Below are 12,925 nucleotides of genomic sequence, written 5' to 3' on the forward strand. Positions count from 1 at the left end.
ATAGAAGATTGGTACAAGGAAATTTGGAAATTAGCAATAAATGATAAATTAACATGCAATTTAAATGTCAAAAAAGGCTTAAGGAAGAAAAATGATTTTGAAAGTATATGGAAGAAATTTATCGAAGAAACATTAAGGAGAGAAGATGGGAATCAACCCCCACCAGAAGAAATGAGGTTCTGGTTGGACTATAAAGAAATGGACTCCGGGGATGGGGAGCACAACGGGTAGAACACTGGGGGAAGGAAAAGACTTAATTATATGAATTGTAAAGATTTTTCTTTTCTTTGTAACAAATTAATAGTACTGTAATAAAAATATTCAAAAAAAGAAGAAGAAGCATATCATGTTGCATTTCAAATTCAAAGATTGTTAGAAATACAGTATACTAGGGAAAATAGGTAAATATGGAGAAAATAATAAATAATATTTTTAAAAATAATATTTAAGGACTCAAATAGGAGAAAGGAGATAGAATGTGGGGGACCGTTTAAAGGAACAATTAGAGTGTGGTAAAAATAAAGAAGAAATTAAATCCAGACACTGAGAATAAGTTGGCAACAATGGCAAAATTAATCACAACAATGATGTAAATATAGGTTTCTACTGATGAGATTAATCAAAAGTAGAGGGAAAAGACTAGTTAAGGATTTGTATACAGAAGATGGAAATTCTGTAGAGCAAAAAGAAATTTGGAACTGGATAGGAGCAAGAAATTGGATCCAAAGTTGGGCTATAAGACAAAATATTTATAAACTGAAGGGGAGAATGAACAGTACAGTCCATTTGAGAAAGTGATAAGGAAATGTCTGAGAGATTAGAAAAAAGTGGTGGGAGACTTGTATGAACAAATTAAAGCTGTAAAAGAAGAAATAATAGAGGAAATATTTCAAATGTGGAGAATGGATATAGAAACTGAGAGGGAAGACATCCAAAGGGAAATAAGTAATGTAGCAAAAGAATAATATAATGCACTAAGGGAAGTAAGAAGGAAAATGCTACAAAAATGGTACAGGACTCCTGCACAACTTTCACATTTTTTACCAGGGTAAAGGACAGGTGTTGGCATGATTGTAAACAAAGAGGTGTGTTTAATCACATTATATGAAAATGTGATAGGGAACAAGCATACTAAGAATGATTGAAGGAGAAATTAATATAATGTTAAATCTTTAATAACAATAGCCAATAGAAATATATTACAGTAGAGGCTCACTTATCCAACATAAATGGGCCGGATGTACATTGGATAAGTGAAAATGTTGGATAATAAGGAGGGATTAAGGAAAAGCTGGGCATTGCTGCCTAGAGACACAGCGGTTTGAAATGCTGTCCCTGCCTCCCGAAGTTGGGGCTGCCGTGTGAACATTGTTCACCGGAGCAAGGGGGCTGTTTGGGAGGTGTAACGTGTTTGTTTTGCTGACCACTTTCCTTCCTTTGCCCAGCTGTAACATAAATTTGCAGTAGTGTAGGTAAGAGGAGGAGCTACTATTGTCGGGCACCCACCGGGAGGGACGAAACGTAGCTGGTGCAGGCCGGACGCTGTGCCTGACAGGAAAAATTTGCGCCAATTGCTTCTCGCCCCTCTTGGCAGGCTAGCTCTTGCTCCTCCTCTTACCTACACTGTTGCAAATTTATATTACAGCTGGGCAAAGGAAGGAAAGTGCTCAGCAAAACAAACATGTTACACCTCCCAAACAGCCCCTTGCTCACCTCCTGTGGACAATGTTCACACGGCAGTCCCAACTTCGGGAGGTGGGAACAATATTTCAAACAGGTGTTTCTCAAAGCAGACGGTGTCAGATAATACAGAATGTCGGATGAGCAAAGGTTGGATAAACAAGACTCTACTGTATATGCAAGGATACCAGGTGTTTATAATGTGCAAAAAGAAAGAGTGGTCAACAAATTAATAGTGAGTGCTCAAATTGTTTTAGAGAGGGGTTGAAAAGATAAAACAAATAGGCTCTGATAAATCCGTATAATTATATAGTTAATATGTTAAATGTGAAAATAACAAAACAGTAAATTGAACAATACAGATAAAACAGAAAATGTTATAATAATTAAGAGTATGTGGGATGCAGTTGGGAATTACTTAGAGAATATATAAAGATGTAGAGTAAAAATATTGAGATCAAGACTGATATTGCAAATGTAATTTATGTAGTTCATTGAACAAAGCGCATGTCCAAGTGGAATTGGCAGAAGGTGGGAGTGGGATAAAGCAATAAAATAAATTAAAAAATTAAAAAACAAAGGAGAGAGGGAAAGTGCAGTTTATTTGTATGGTTTACTAGACCTTATATTAGAAATTGATTCATTAAGAAAATACTGCTTTGACTGCTTTGCCTGATTTGTCTAGTATTGATACGATGAGCACATTCCAAACTCAAAATATGTGAGGCTTTGTGAGTAAAGTGGCAATCCTAGAATATTACCTGAATGTTACTTCTTTGTAAACACTGAAAACTGAATGAAAACTTAGTCAATATTCATAAACTTGATTACACTTGATAATTCTGGCCGGCTCCCAAGTGAGCTGGAAAATGGAAAGTGAAACATAACTGAACTGTTTTTGATTCAAGCAAAAACTGGAAGCAGCTGTTTGTTGCTTTCAGTCTTGAAGCCTTTCTGAGATTTTCTGGGACTGTACTTGATATGAGATAAATCAGTATAAGGTAACAGAGAAGCATTTCTCTCTCTTTTCTTGACCTTATACTTTCACGCTTCTGTTTGGTCTGCCAGTTGCCAGTGGGGTAGTTTTATCAGAATACAAATGATACATTCAGAAACTGCAAGAAACTCCTCAACATTTATTTATCTTGTATTATAGTTTATATAAAATGATACCAGCCAAATAGCACCTCCCTCCAAAACAAGGAAGTGAACAACCAACCATGCCCACCCCCACCCCACTGCCTGGAGCCCCAAGATTGCCAATTTAGGAGTGGAGTCCTGCCACTCCAGGCCCAAAACTGGTTATGTCATTAAGCACCGGCCAGAGTTGGCCACAGCATGTTCTACAAATAAAAGAGGACAAAGTCTAATAATCGAATAATATTTTTCTATGTTTGAAACTATGCTTTCCAAGACTTGCATTGAACAGAAAAACAAAAATTCCCCCAAATCTGCTATTGACTACTTTGTTAGCAGTACTTTTGCCAACACGTGAATGGTTATCCAACCAGAAGAATTTTGAACTGCTTTGAACTAGAAAACAAATTATGCTGCATGGTTTCAGTCGAACAGCAACAGTTATTTCTAGACAGAGATATGCTCCCCACTGTATCTTCATACTCTTAAGAATTTAGCATTTATATCATTGTTGTGCCTTTTACATGGGATTGCTTTGGAGATGATCTAAAAATTACAACTGGCTGTCAGGTTCCTGATATGAACTGTTGTTTAGGGTTCATATTCTCCTTGTGTTCAATTTGTATTAAAGGATCTACATTTTTGAAGATGTCCTTAACCGAGATGTATTTTCTTGTATACCTCCCAGAAAAGATCATCTATCAATACAAAGACATTTTCACTGCTAAACTCAGGTCTGAAGAGAAATTGTCAATGTGCTCCATAAAATGGTGAGATATTTTCTAAAATGTTGATGAAGGCTCCAGGGACTTGTAGTACATTTGAAGAACTACATGAATCCCATCCCTCTAATAGCCATGTGGTTAAACAGAAATCTCCAATGCCACTTTCTGAAAATGACCCTACAGATAAGAGTGGAATCACCACTTTATCATGCCCTGAGTTATTACCCCCAAAGAGTGAATCCAGCATGGTATTTTGACTGATGTTATCAAAATACCTGGAAAGTCCTGGTGAATTAGCTGAGATGTATTTTCTTGTATACCTCCCAGAAAAGATCATCCATCAATACAAAGACATTTTCACTGCTAAACTCAGGTCTGAAGAGAAATTGTCAGTGTCCTCCATTAAAATGGTGAGATATTTTCTAAAATGTCTCCTGAATTATAATTTCTTCAATAATATGTTGTATACTATGACACCAGAATTGATATTACTTCATTGGATAGCATGTTTTCATTATAAGATTTTCAAGGTAAAAGATTTGCGGAGGTGATTTACTATTGTTTAGTACTAATGAGAGCTACCCAACACACCTTTGCCACTGTGAGATCCTGCATTTATCCAGTCTCAAAATACACACACACTACTGTTTCTGGTGCCTTTTCACAGCTCATTTCATTGAAGCTGTCCATTGTTTTCTGCTCAGAGGCCCATTACTTCTTGAAGAAGTTTGGGACATATTTAGTACTTTTTTCTGAACAAAAGCCTGTCTGAATTAAGAGACCCTACTGGTAACAGTATTGTACCAAGACATAGACTCTTGCCTCTTGGAAGCATGCATTGGCACCACCACAGAAAGCTTGTGCTGTTCTACAAATACCATAGACTGACCAAAAGACAAATAAGGTGGAACTTGAGCACATCAAAGTTGTTGGAAGCCAATGATTAAAATGAGTCTATCATACTTTGAACAGATGATGAGACAACAATACTGCAAAATATATTGCTGGGGCAGCACAGTAGAACAAGGGGAAGACAGATGGACTGTCTCAGGCCACATCTATATTGGTCGCTTAATTTGGAGCCAGTCCAGAGCATTATACTCTGGACTTGCCCCATATTGACAGTGATGGTGGCCATACACACTGAACCAAACCATCTGTGGCAGATCTTAATCCCTCTGTGAAGTAAACAATTTTTTTAGGAAACTTCTCTCACATGTGTTCCTGCAGTTCGCCATACTGTGATGACCCATGGGCCTTGTAGTCCTGCTCAGGACATTGTAATTCCTGATGAAGATGAAAACTTGGGTTTTTTACCTTCCCAGTCTGAACTGGATTCCTCTCAGCCAGATCTTTCCCAGGCAGATCTGGGAACCTTGCACCTGCAAGAAAGTTGTCTCCCAGAAGTATGTCAAACAAGCCCAGAGCCTACTTCTCCCGTATTCTTGCGCCGGGAGTTTTGTAAACAACAGAGAAGTTTGGAATCAGCTTCGCGCAGGAGTGCGAGGATTGCAGCTAAGAATGTGGCCAATTAAGACTGCTTCTCGTGAGAATCTTTGGGGAGTCTCACATCTGGTCTCAGAGTTAGCTTTCGGTTCTGATTCCCAGAGAACTGCTTCGGCGGGAAAGCTAGACTCTATTTAGGTGTTTTACCCGCGTAGTAACTTCGCGGAGTCAATTCGTCAGCCTACGGAGCGAGTTGTGTCTGGACAGCGCGCTCCGATTCAAGCCTCGCTCCTGCTCAAGCCTCGCCTTGCTATCCAGCCTTCGCCTTGCTTCCCAGCCTTGTTTATCTACGGACTTTGCCTTGTTTCCCAGGATCAATCCTTGCCTTGTTCCACGGATTTATCAAGTTATTCCACGGACCTTGTTCTTGTTCTTAGTTACCTTGTTCCACGTTCAAGCCTTGTTTCAAGTATCAAGTTATTTCCTAGCCTCGCTCAAGTTTCATGGACTAAAGGACCTTGTCATCTCCCCTCACTTTGCTTGGCAAAGTGAGTGTTTCGGTTATTGGATTACAACTTTGGACCTTAATATTTCTTATTGGACATTGCTTTTTTGGACTAATTCTGACCTTTCCTGAAAGGTCTAATTCTGGACTAATTTCTACACTTGTTTTTATTAACTTTATATATTCCTTCAATAAAGATATTAGATAGATTCTGGCCTCTGTGTATGGTTATTGGTGCTCTGCAGCCTGGGTCGCGACAGTTTGACTCCGCCACCCTAAGCACCAATTAACCTCGGCCAGAATGTCTACCGGAGTCGTACCTGGGCCGAGCGGCCAGCCGATTACCTACACCATCGACAAGGAAGAGGTGGACCGAATCCGTGATAAGCTCAATGCACAGGATGGAGAAATAAGGGGTTTGAAGGAACGCGGAGTTCGTCTTCCGGCCATGGCGTTGCCAACCAAGTTTACTGGAGAAGCTTCTAAGGTTCATGTCTTCCGTCGCCAATGTCAAGCTTATCTAGAGGCCCGTGCTGCCGAGTTTCCCCAAGAAGACATCAAAGTGGCATGGGTTTACAGTCTTCTAGACGGGCCAGCGGCCAGCTGGGCGACGGCACTGTTCGACCAAGCCTCTCCACACCTAAGATCAGCGCAACACTTCTTGGACCACCTCAAGGAGACTTGGGGAATCGAGGACAATTTGGAGGCAGCCGGTCACAAACTCCGTCGCCTTTTCCAAGGAGACAGACCTATGTCTCAGTATATAGCCGAGTTCCGAGTGCTGGCCCACAACACCGGCTGGAACGATGTAGCCCTCAGGGGACAATTCCGGGAGGGTCTCAACATTGAAATGCTGGAAGAAATCTCCAAGGTGGATCCTCCCCAGACCCTCGAGGCACTCATTGATCAATGTTTACGGGCTGAAGTCATGATTGCCAACAGGAAACAGTGGGTTCGAGGCCAGGGCAGTAGAGCCGGGGCAAAACCCCCCGCTCCCGCCAGCGTTCAGCCACGTCCGGTGTGGAGACCCCCACCGCCAACCCCATACCCCAGAGGAGGCGAGGAGGTGCCGATGCAGTTGGGCAATGTGCGTCCCAGACTAGATGCCGCCGAGAAGGCCCGTCGTCAACGCTTAAACCTCTGCTGGTACTGCGGGAACGGGGGCCACTTCGCCAGAGAGTGCCCAGCCAAAGGGAAGCCTGCCGCCCGTCTTGCGGCGGCGTCCTCCACGGAGACGAAGACGTCTGAGCCGACTGGCACACAGCCGGCGGGGGAAGCCAACGACCGGGTGTAGAGAGGCTCGCCAACCCGGTCAAAAAATCCATCCAAGAGCCGCCAACCGGGGTCCTGTTCCTTCTCGTGGTCACATTATGGTCAGCAAAAAGGGGACCCGTCATGATCCACGCCATGATAGACTCTGGAGCTACCAACAATTTCATCGATAGAGAGTATGCCGACTCTCTGGGATTACAATATCATGATTTCAAGAATGCCCGTGTGGTGCAAGCCATAGACGGCCGTCCCCTCAAGACGGGCCCCGTAAGTCAGTGGTCGGAACCCACCAGGATGTGGATAAGGGAACATATGGAAGAGATTTCCTTCTTTGTTACCGAGGTTCCCCATTTCCCTGTGATTTTGGGAATTCCATGGCTGACTCTCCACGACCCTAACATCTCCTGGTCCAACAGAGAACTGCAGTTTGCTTCACCGTACTGCCAAAACCATTGCCTCGTAGCCAAGGTATGCCATGCCACAGACACCGAGCCCATCATCACCTTGCCAAAGAAGTACTCCGAGTATTGGGATGTATTCAATGAGAAAGAAGCCGAAAAATTACCCCCACATAGACCTTATGACTGTGCCATTGACTTGGTGGAGGGGGCCCCGATCCCGCGAGGGCATCTCTACTCCCTGACTGAACCAGAGCAAGAAGCTCTCAGGGAATTCCTAGAGACAAACCTTCGCAAGGGATTCATCAGACCCTCTCAATCCCCAGCCGCCTCCCCAGTGATGTTTGTGAAGAAGAAGTCAGGGGAACTACGCTTGGTGGTGGACTACAGAGCATTGAACAATATCACCAAGCGGAACAGCTATCCCCTGCCCTTAATCTCGGATCTACTGGATCGGCTTCGAGGAGCCAAGGTTTACACCAAGCTGGATCTTCGGGGGGCTTACAACTTAGTTCGCATCAGGGAAGGGGACGAGTGGAAGACCGCCTTCCAGACCAAATTCGGATTATTTGAGTCCCGAGTTATGAATTTCGGTTTATGCGGAGCCCCCGCAACGTTCCAGCATTTTGTCAATGACATTTTTCAGGACTATCTAGACAGGTTCTTGATAATCTACCTGGACGATTTTTTGGTGTTTTCCAGATCACAATCAGAACATGAGAACCACGTCAAAATGGTGTTACAACGATTGCGGGATCATGGACTTTATGCCAAGCTGGAAAAATGCGCTTTTGATCTACAAGAGGTAGATTTCCTTGGTTACCGCATCTCGCCTCTAGGGCTTTCCATGGATCCAGCCAAAGTTTCAGCAGTATTGGAATGGCGGGCGCCAACTAACAAGAAAGAGGTGCAGCGTTTCTTGGGGTTCGCGAACTACTACCGCAAGTTCATTCCAGATTTTGCCCGCTGGTCCGACCCCATCACTAGCTGCATCCGTGGAAAGCAGCCTTTCCGCTGGACTGATCAAGCAGAGAAAGGGTTCCAGCAACTAAAGAAACTATTCACCTCCCAGCCAATTCTACAGCACCCAAATCCTGGAACCCCTTTTGTGGTGCAAGCGGACGCCTCTGATGTGGCAATTGGGGCTGTACTCTTACAACCGGTGGGAGATCACCTCCACCCCTGTGCCTTTTATTCTCGTCAACTAACCACACCAGAGAGGAATTACACCATTTGGGAAAAGGAACTACTGGCCATAAAGGCAGCCTTTGAAACTTGGAGACATTGGCTAGAAGGGGCCAAATTTCCCATTGAAGTCCACACTGATCATCGTAATCTAGAACATCTAAGAACTGCCCGCAAACTAAATCAGAGGCAGCAACGTTGGGCTTTATTCTTTGAACGTTTCAACTTCCAGATCCATTATGTGACCCCAGCCCAAACCAAGCAAGCAGACGCCCTGTCACGTAAACCGGAATACGCTGCAGGACGCAAGGAGACCTTTGAATCCCAACTGCTACAACCTGAGAACTTTGCCACGCTCACGGTGGGGAACACCAAATCCATTCCCATTGGTTCAACTTCCCCTACTCCAGGACCCATCTGTGCTCAAGAAATCAGGGCTAGTCAGCAAGCAGATGCCTGGGCGCAGGACCAACTTCGCCAAGGTCTGCATTTTCCCTTTTCGCTTAAAGATGGGCTGCTCTGCTATAGAAATCATGTTTATATCCCACCCGGACCGGGCAGGGAAAAAGCGCTTCGTCTGTGTCATGACTGCAAACCAGCAGGACACTTCGGACTATTTAAAACTATGCATTTGATCCTAAGGGATTTTTGGTGGCCCAAGATCCGCAAGGATGTGGAAAAATATGTCAACACCTGCCCAGTATGCCAGCGCTCCAAGATACGAAGGGAGAAGCCCTCAGGGCTTTTACACCCCCTTCCTACCCCATCTCGCCCATGGGAAATAATTTCCGCGGATTTCATCACTGACCTACCACCTTCCTGTGGATTCACCACGATCTTAGTGGTGGTGGACCTTTTCACCAAGTTAGCCCATTTCATTCCCTGCGAAGGCCTCCCCACGGCCAAGGAAACTGCGGATCTATTTCTTCAACATGTTTTCAGACTACATGGATTGCCCAAGAGTTTAGTCACAGACCGTGGATCTCAATTCACCTCTCGTTTTTGGAAGGCACTACAAAAACTATTGGGCATAGACTCTCGCTTATCTTCAGCTCATCATCCCCAAACAGATGGGCAAACGGAGCGCACCAATGCCACTTTGGAGCAGTATCTTCGCTGTTATGTAAACTATCAACAGGACAATTGGGCTTCTCTGTTACCACTGTCTGAGTTTGCCTACAACAATGGAGTTCAAGCTTCTACAAAAGAAACGCCGTTCTTTGCAAACTACGGCTTCCATCCACGTTTCTTCCCCCCTGTCATTGAAACTTCAGAGGTTCCCGCAGCAGAGGATTGGCTGCAGGAACTCACAGCGGTGCAACAACTTTTGCTCCAGCAACTGGACCAAGCCAAGGAGGACTATAAACGCCACGCTGACAAACATCGCCAGCCGGGCCCCGAAATCAAGGTAGGAGATCGGGTTTTCCTGTCCACTCGCTTTCTGCCCTCCCACCGCCCTTGCCGGAAGTTAGATGCCCGTTTCATTGGTCCCTATCCAGTGGTGGCGCAATTAAACCCCGTGACTTTCAAACTCCAACTTCCGCGTTCAATGCGCATTCACCCAGTGTTTCACCGTTCCCTGCTCCTTCCGGCGGATGGTGTGCGACCTGATACAGACCAACCGGCCCCCCCTCCTGTTTTGATGAATGGGGAGGAGGAGTTCGAGGTTGAGGACATTTTGGATTCTCGCTTTCACCGCCGCCGCCTACAATATCTCATTGACTGGGTGGGTTTTGGCCCTGAGGAACGCTCTTGGGAAGACGCCTCCACAGTCCATGCTCCTGATCTAACCCGTCGCTTTCATCAGACCTATCCCTCCAAGCCGCGGCCTCGCGCCTCGGGGAGAGAGTCCCAGTTTGGGAGGGGCCTTGAGGAGGGGGATAGTGTGATGACCCATGGGCCTTGTAGTCCTGCTCAGGACATTGTAATTCCTGATGAAGATGAAAACTTGGGTTTTTTACCTTCCCAGTCTGAACTGGATTCCTCTCAGCCAGATCTTTCCCAGGCAGATCTGGGAACCTTGCACCTGCAAGAAAGTTGTCTCCCAGAAGTATGTCAAACAAGCCCAGAGCCTACTTCTCCCGTATTCTTGCGCCGGGAGTTTTGTAAACAACAGAGAAGTTTGGAATCAGCTTCGCGCAGGAGTGCGAGGATTGCAGCTAAGAATGTGGCCAATTAAGACTGCTTCTCGTGAGAATCTTTGGGGAGTCTCACATCTGGTCTCAGAGTTAGCTTTCGGTTCTGATTCCCAGAGAACTGCTTCGGCGGGAAAGCTAGACTCTATTTAGGTGTTTTACCCGCGTAGTAACTTCGCGGAGTCAATTCGTCAGCCTACGGAGCGAGTTGTGTCTGGACAGCGCGCTCTGATTCAAGCCTCGCTCCTGCTCAAGCCTCGCCTTGCTATCCAGCCTTCGCCTTGCTTCCCAGCCTTGTTTATCTACGGACTTTGCCTTGTTTCCCAGGATCAATCCTTGCCTTGTTCCACGGATTTATCAAGTTATTCCACGGACCTTGTTCTTGTTCTTAGTTACCTTGTTCCACGTTCAAGCCTTGTTTCAAGTATCAAGTTATTTCCTAGCCTCGCTCAAGTTTCATGGACTAAAGGACCTTGTCATCTCCCCTCACTTTGCTTGGCAAAGTGAGTGTTTCGGTTATTGGATTACAACTTTGGACCTTAATATTTCTTATTGGACATTGCTTTTTTGGACTAATTCTGACCTTTCCTGAAAGGTCTAATTCTGGACTAATTTCTACACTTGTTTTTATTAACTTTATATATTCCTTCAATAAAGATATTAGATAGATTCTGGCCTCTGTGTATGGTTATTGGTGCTCTGCAGCCTGGGTCGCGACACATACAAAGGAAGTCTGAAACTAAGACAAGTCAAACACACATTCTGGACTTTAAGAGGAAATACTGAGCAGCATTCCAATACTAAAAAACCAGGGAATTAAGGGTGGGTGGGAGTTTTTTTAAAGTGAAATACTCAAGGTGCAAATGCAAACAGTGCCCAACAAAGAAAAAAAAAATAAGGCAAATACCAAGATGCCAGAATGGATGTCTAAAGAACTTCTAACTAGGCTAAGACTCAAAAGAGACATGCACAAGAAGTGGGAAAGCGGAGAAATCACCAAAGAAGAATTCAAACGAATAACCAACTCTTGTAGGGAAAAGGTTCACAAGGCTAAAGCGCAAAATGAACTCAGGCTTCCCAGGGACATTAAAAACAACAAAAAAGGCTTTTTTCTTATGTCGGTAGAAAAAGAAAGAACAAGGAGGCGATAAGGCCTACGGGAGGAGAAGATGGGGTGATGGTGACAGGGGATAGAGAAAAGGCAGAACTACTTAATGCCTTCTTTGCCTCAGTCTTCTCACAAAAAGAAAGACATCCTCAACCTCAGCAACATGGAGTGAACAAAGGTTTAGGGGAAATCCAACCCCAAATAGGGAAACAAGTCGTTCAGCAATACCTGGCCACTCTAAATGAATTTAGGTCCCCAGGGCCAGATCAACAACATCCAAGAGTATTGAAGGAACTAGCTGAAATTATTTCAGAGCCACTGGCAATCATCTTTGAGAGTTCTTGGAGAACGGGAGAAGTCCCAGCAGATTGGAGGAGGGCAAATATGGTCTCTATCTTCAAGAAGTGAAAAAAGGACGACCCAAATAATTACTGTCCGGTCAGCCTCACGTCGATACCAGGCAAGATTCTGGAAAAGATCATTAAGGAAGTGGTCTGCATACACTTAGAAACAAATGCGTCATTGCTAATAGTCAACACGAATTTATCAAAAACAAGTCATGCCAGACTAATCTGATCTCTTTTTTCAATAGAGTTACAAGCTGAGCCGATACAAAGAACGCCGTGGATGTAGCGTTCCTGGATTTCAGTAAGGCCTTCGACAAAATCCCCCATGACCTTTTGGCAAACAAACTAGCCAAATATGGGCTAGGCAAAACTACAGTTAGGTGGATCTGTAATTGGCTAAGTGAACAAACCCAAAGGGTGCTCACCAATGTGTCTTTTTCATCCTGGAAAGAAGTCACGAGTGGAGTGCCGCAGGGTTCCGTCCTGGGCCCAGTTTTGTTCAACATCGTGATTAATGACTTAGATGAAGGGTTAGAAGGCATGATCATCAAGTTTGCAGATGACACCAAACTTGAAGGGATAGCTAATACTCCAGAAGACAGGAGCTGCATTCAAATCGATCTTAACAGACTAGAGAGATGGGCCACAACTAACAAAATGAAGTTCAAGAGGGATGCAAGATACTCCACTTTGGCAGAAAAAATGGAATGCAAAGATATAGAATGGGGGATGCCTGGCTCGACAGCAGTACATGTGAAAAAGACCTTGGAGTCCTTGTGGAGATCAAGTTAAACATGAGCCAACAATGTGATGCGGCTGCTAAAAAAAGGATTTTGGCCTGCATCAATAGGAGTCTAGTGTCTAGATCCAGGGAAGTCATGCTACCTCTTTTCTGCCTTGGTCAGACCATACCTGGAATACTGTGTCCAATTCTGGGCACTGCAATTTAAGGGAGATGTTGACAAGCTGGAATGTGTCCAGAGGAGG

The sequence above is a fragment of the Anolis carolinensis genome, chromosome 1 (assembly GCF_035594765.1).
Source record: "Anolis carolinensis isolate JA03-04 chromosome 1, rAnoCar3.1.pri, whole genome shotgun sequence".
Lineage (NCBI taxonomy): Eukaryota > Metazoa > Chordata > Lepidosauria > Squamata > Dactyloidae > Anolis > Anolis carolinensis.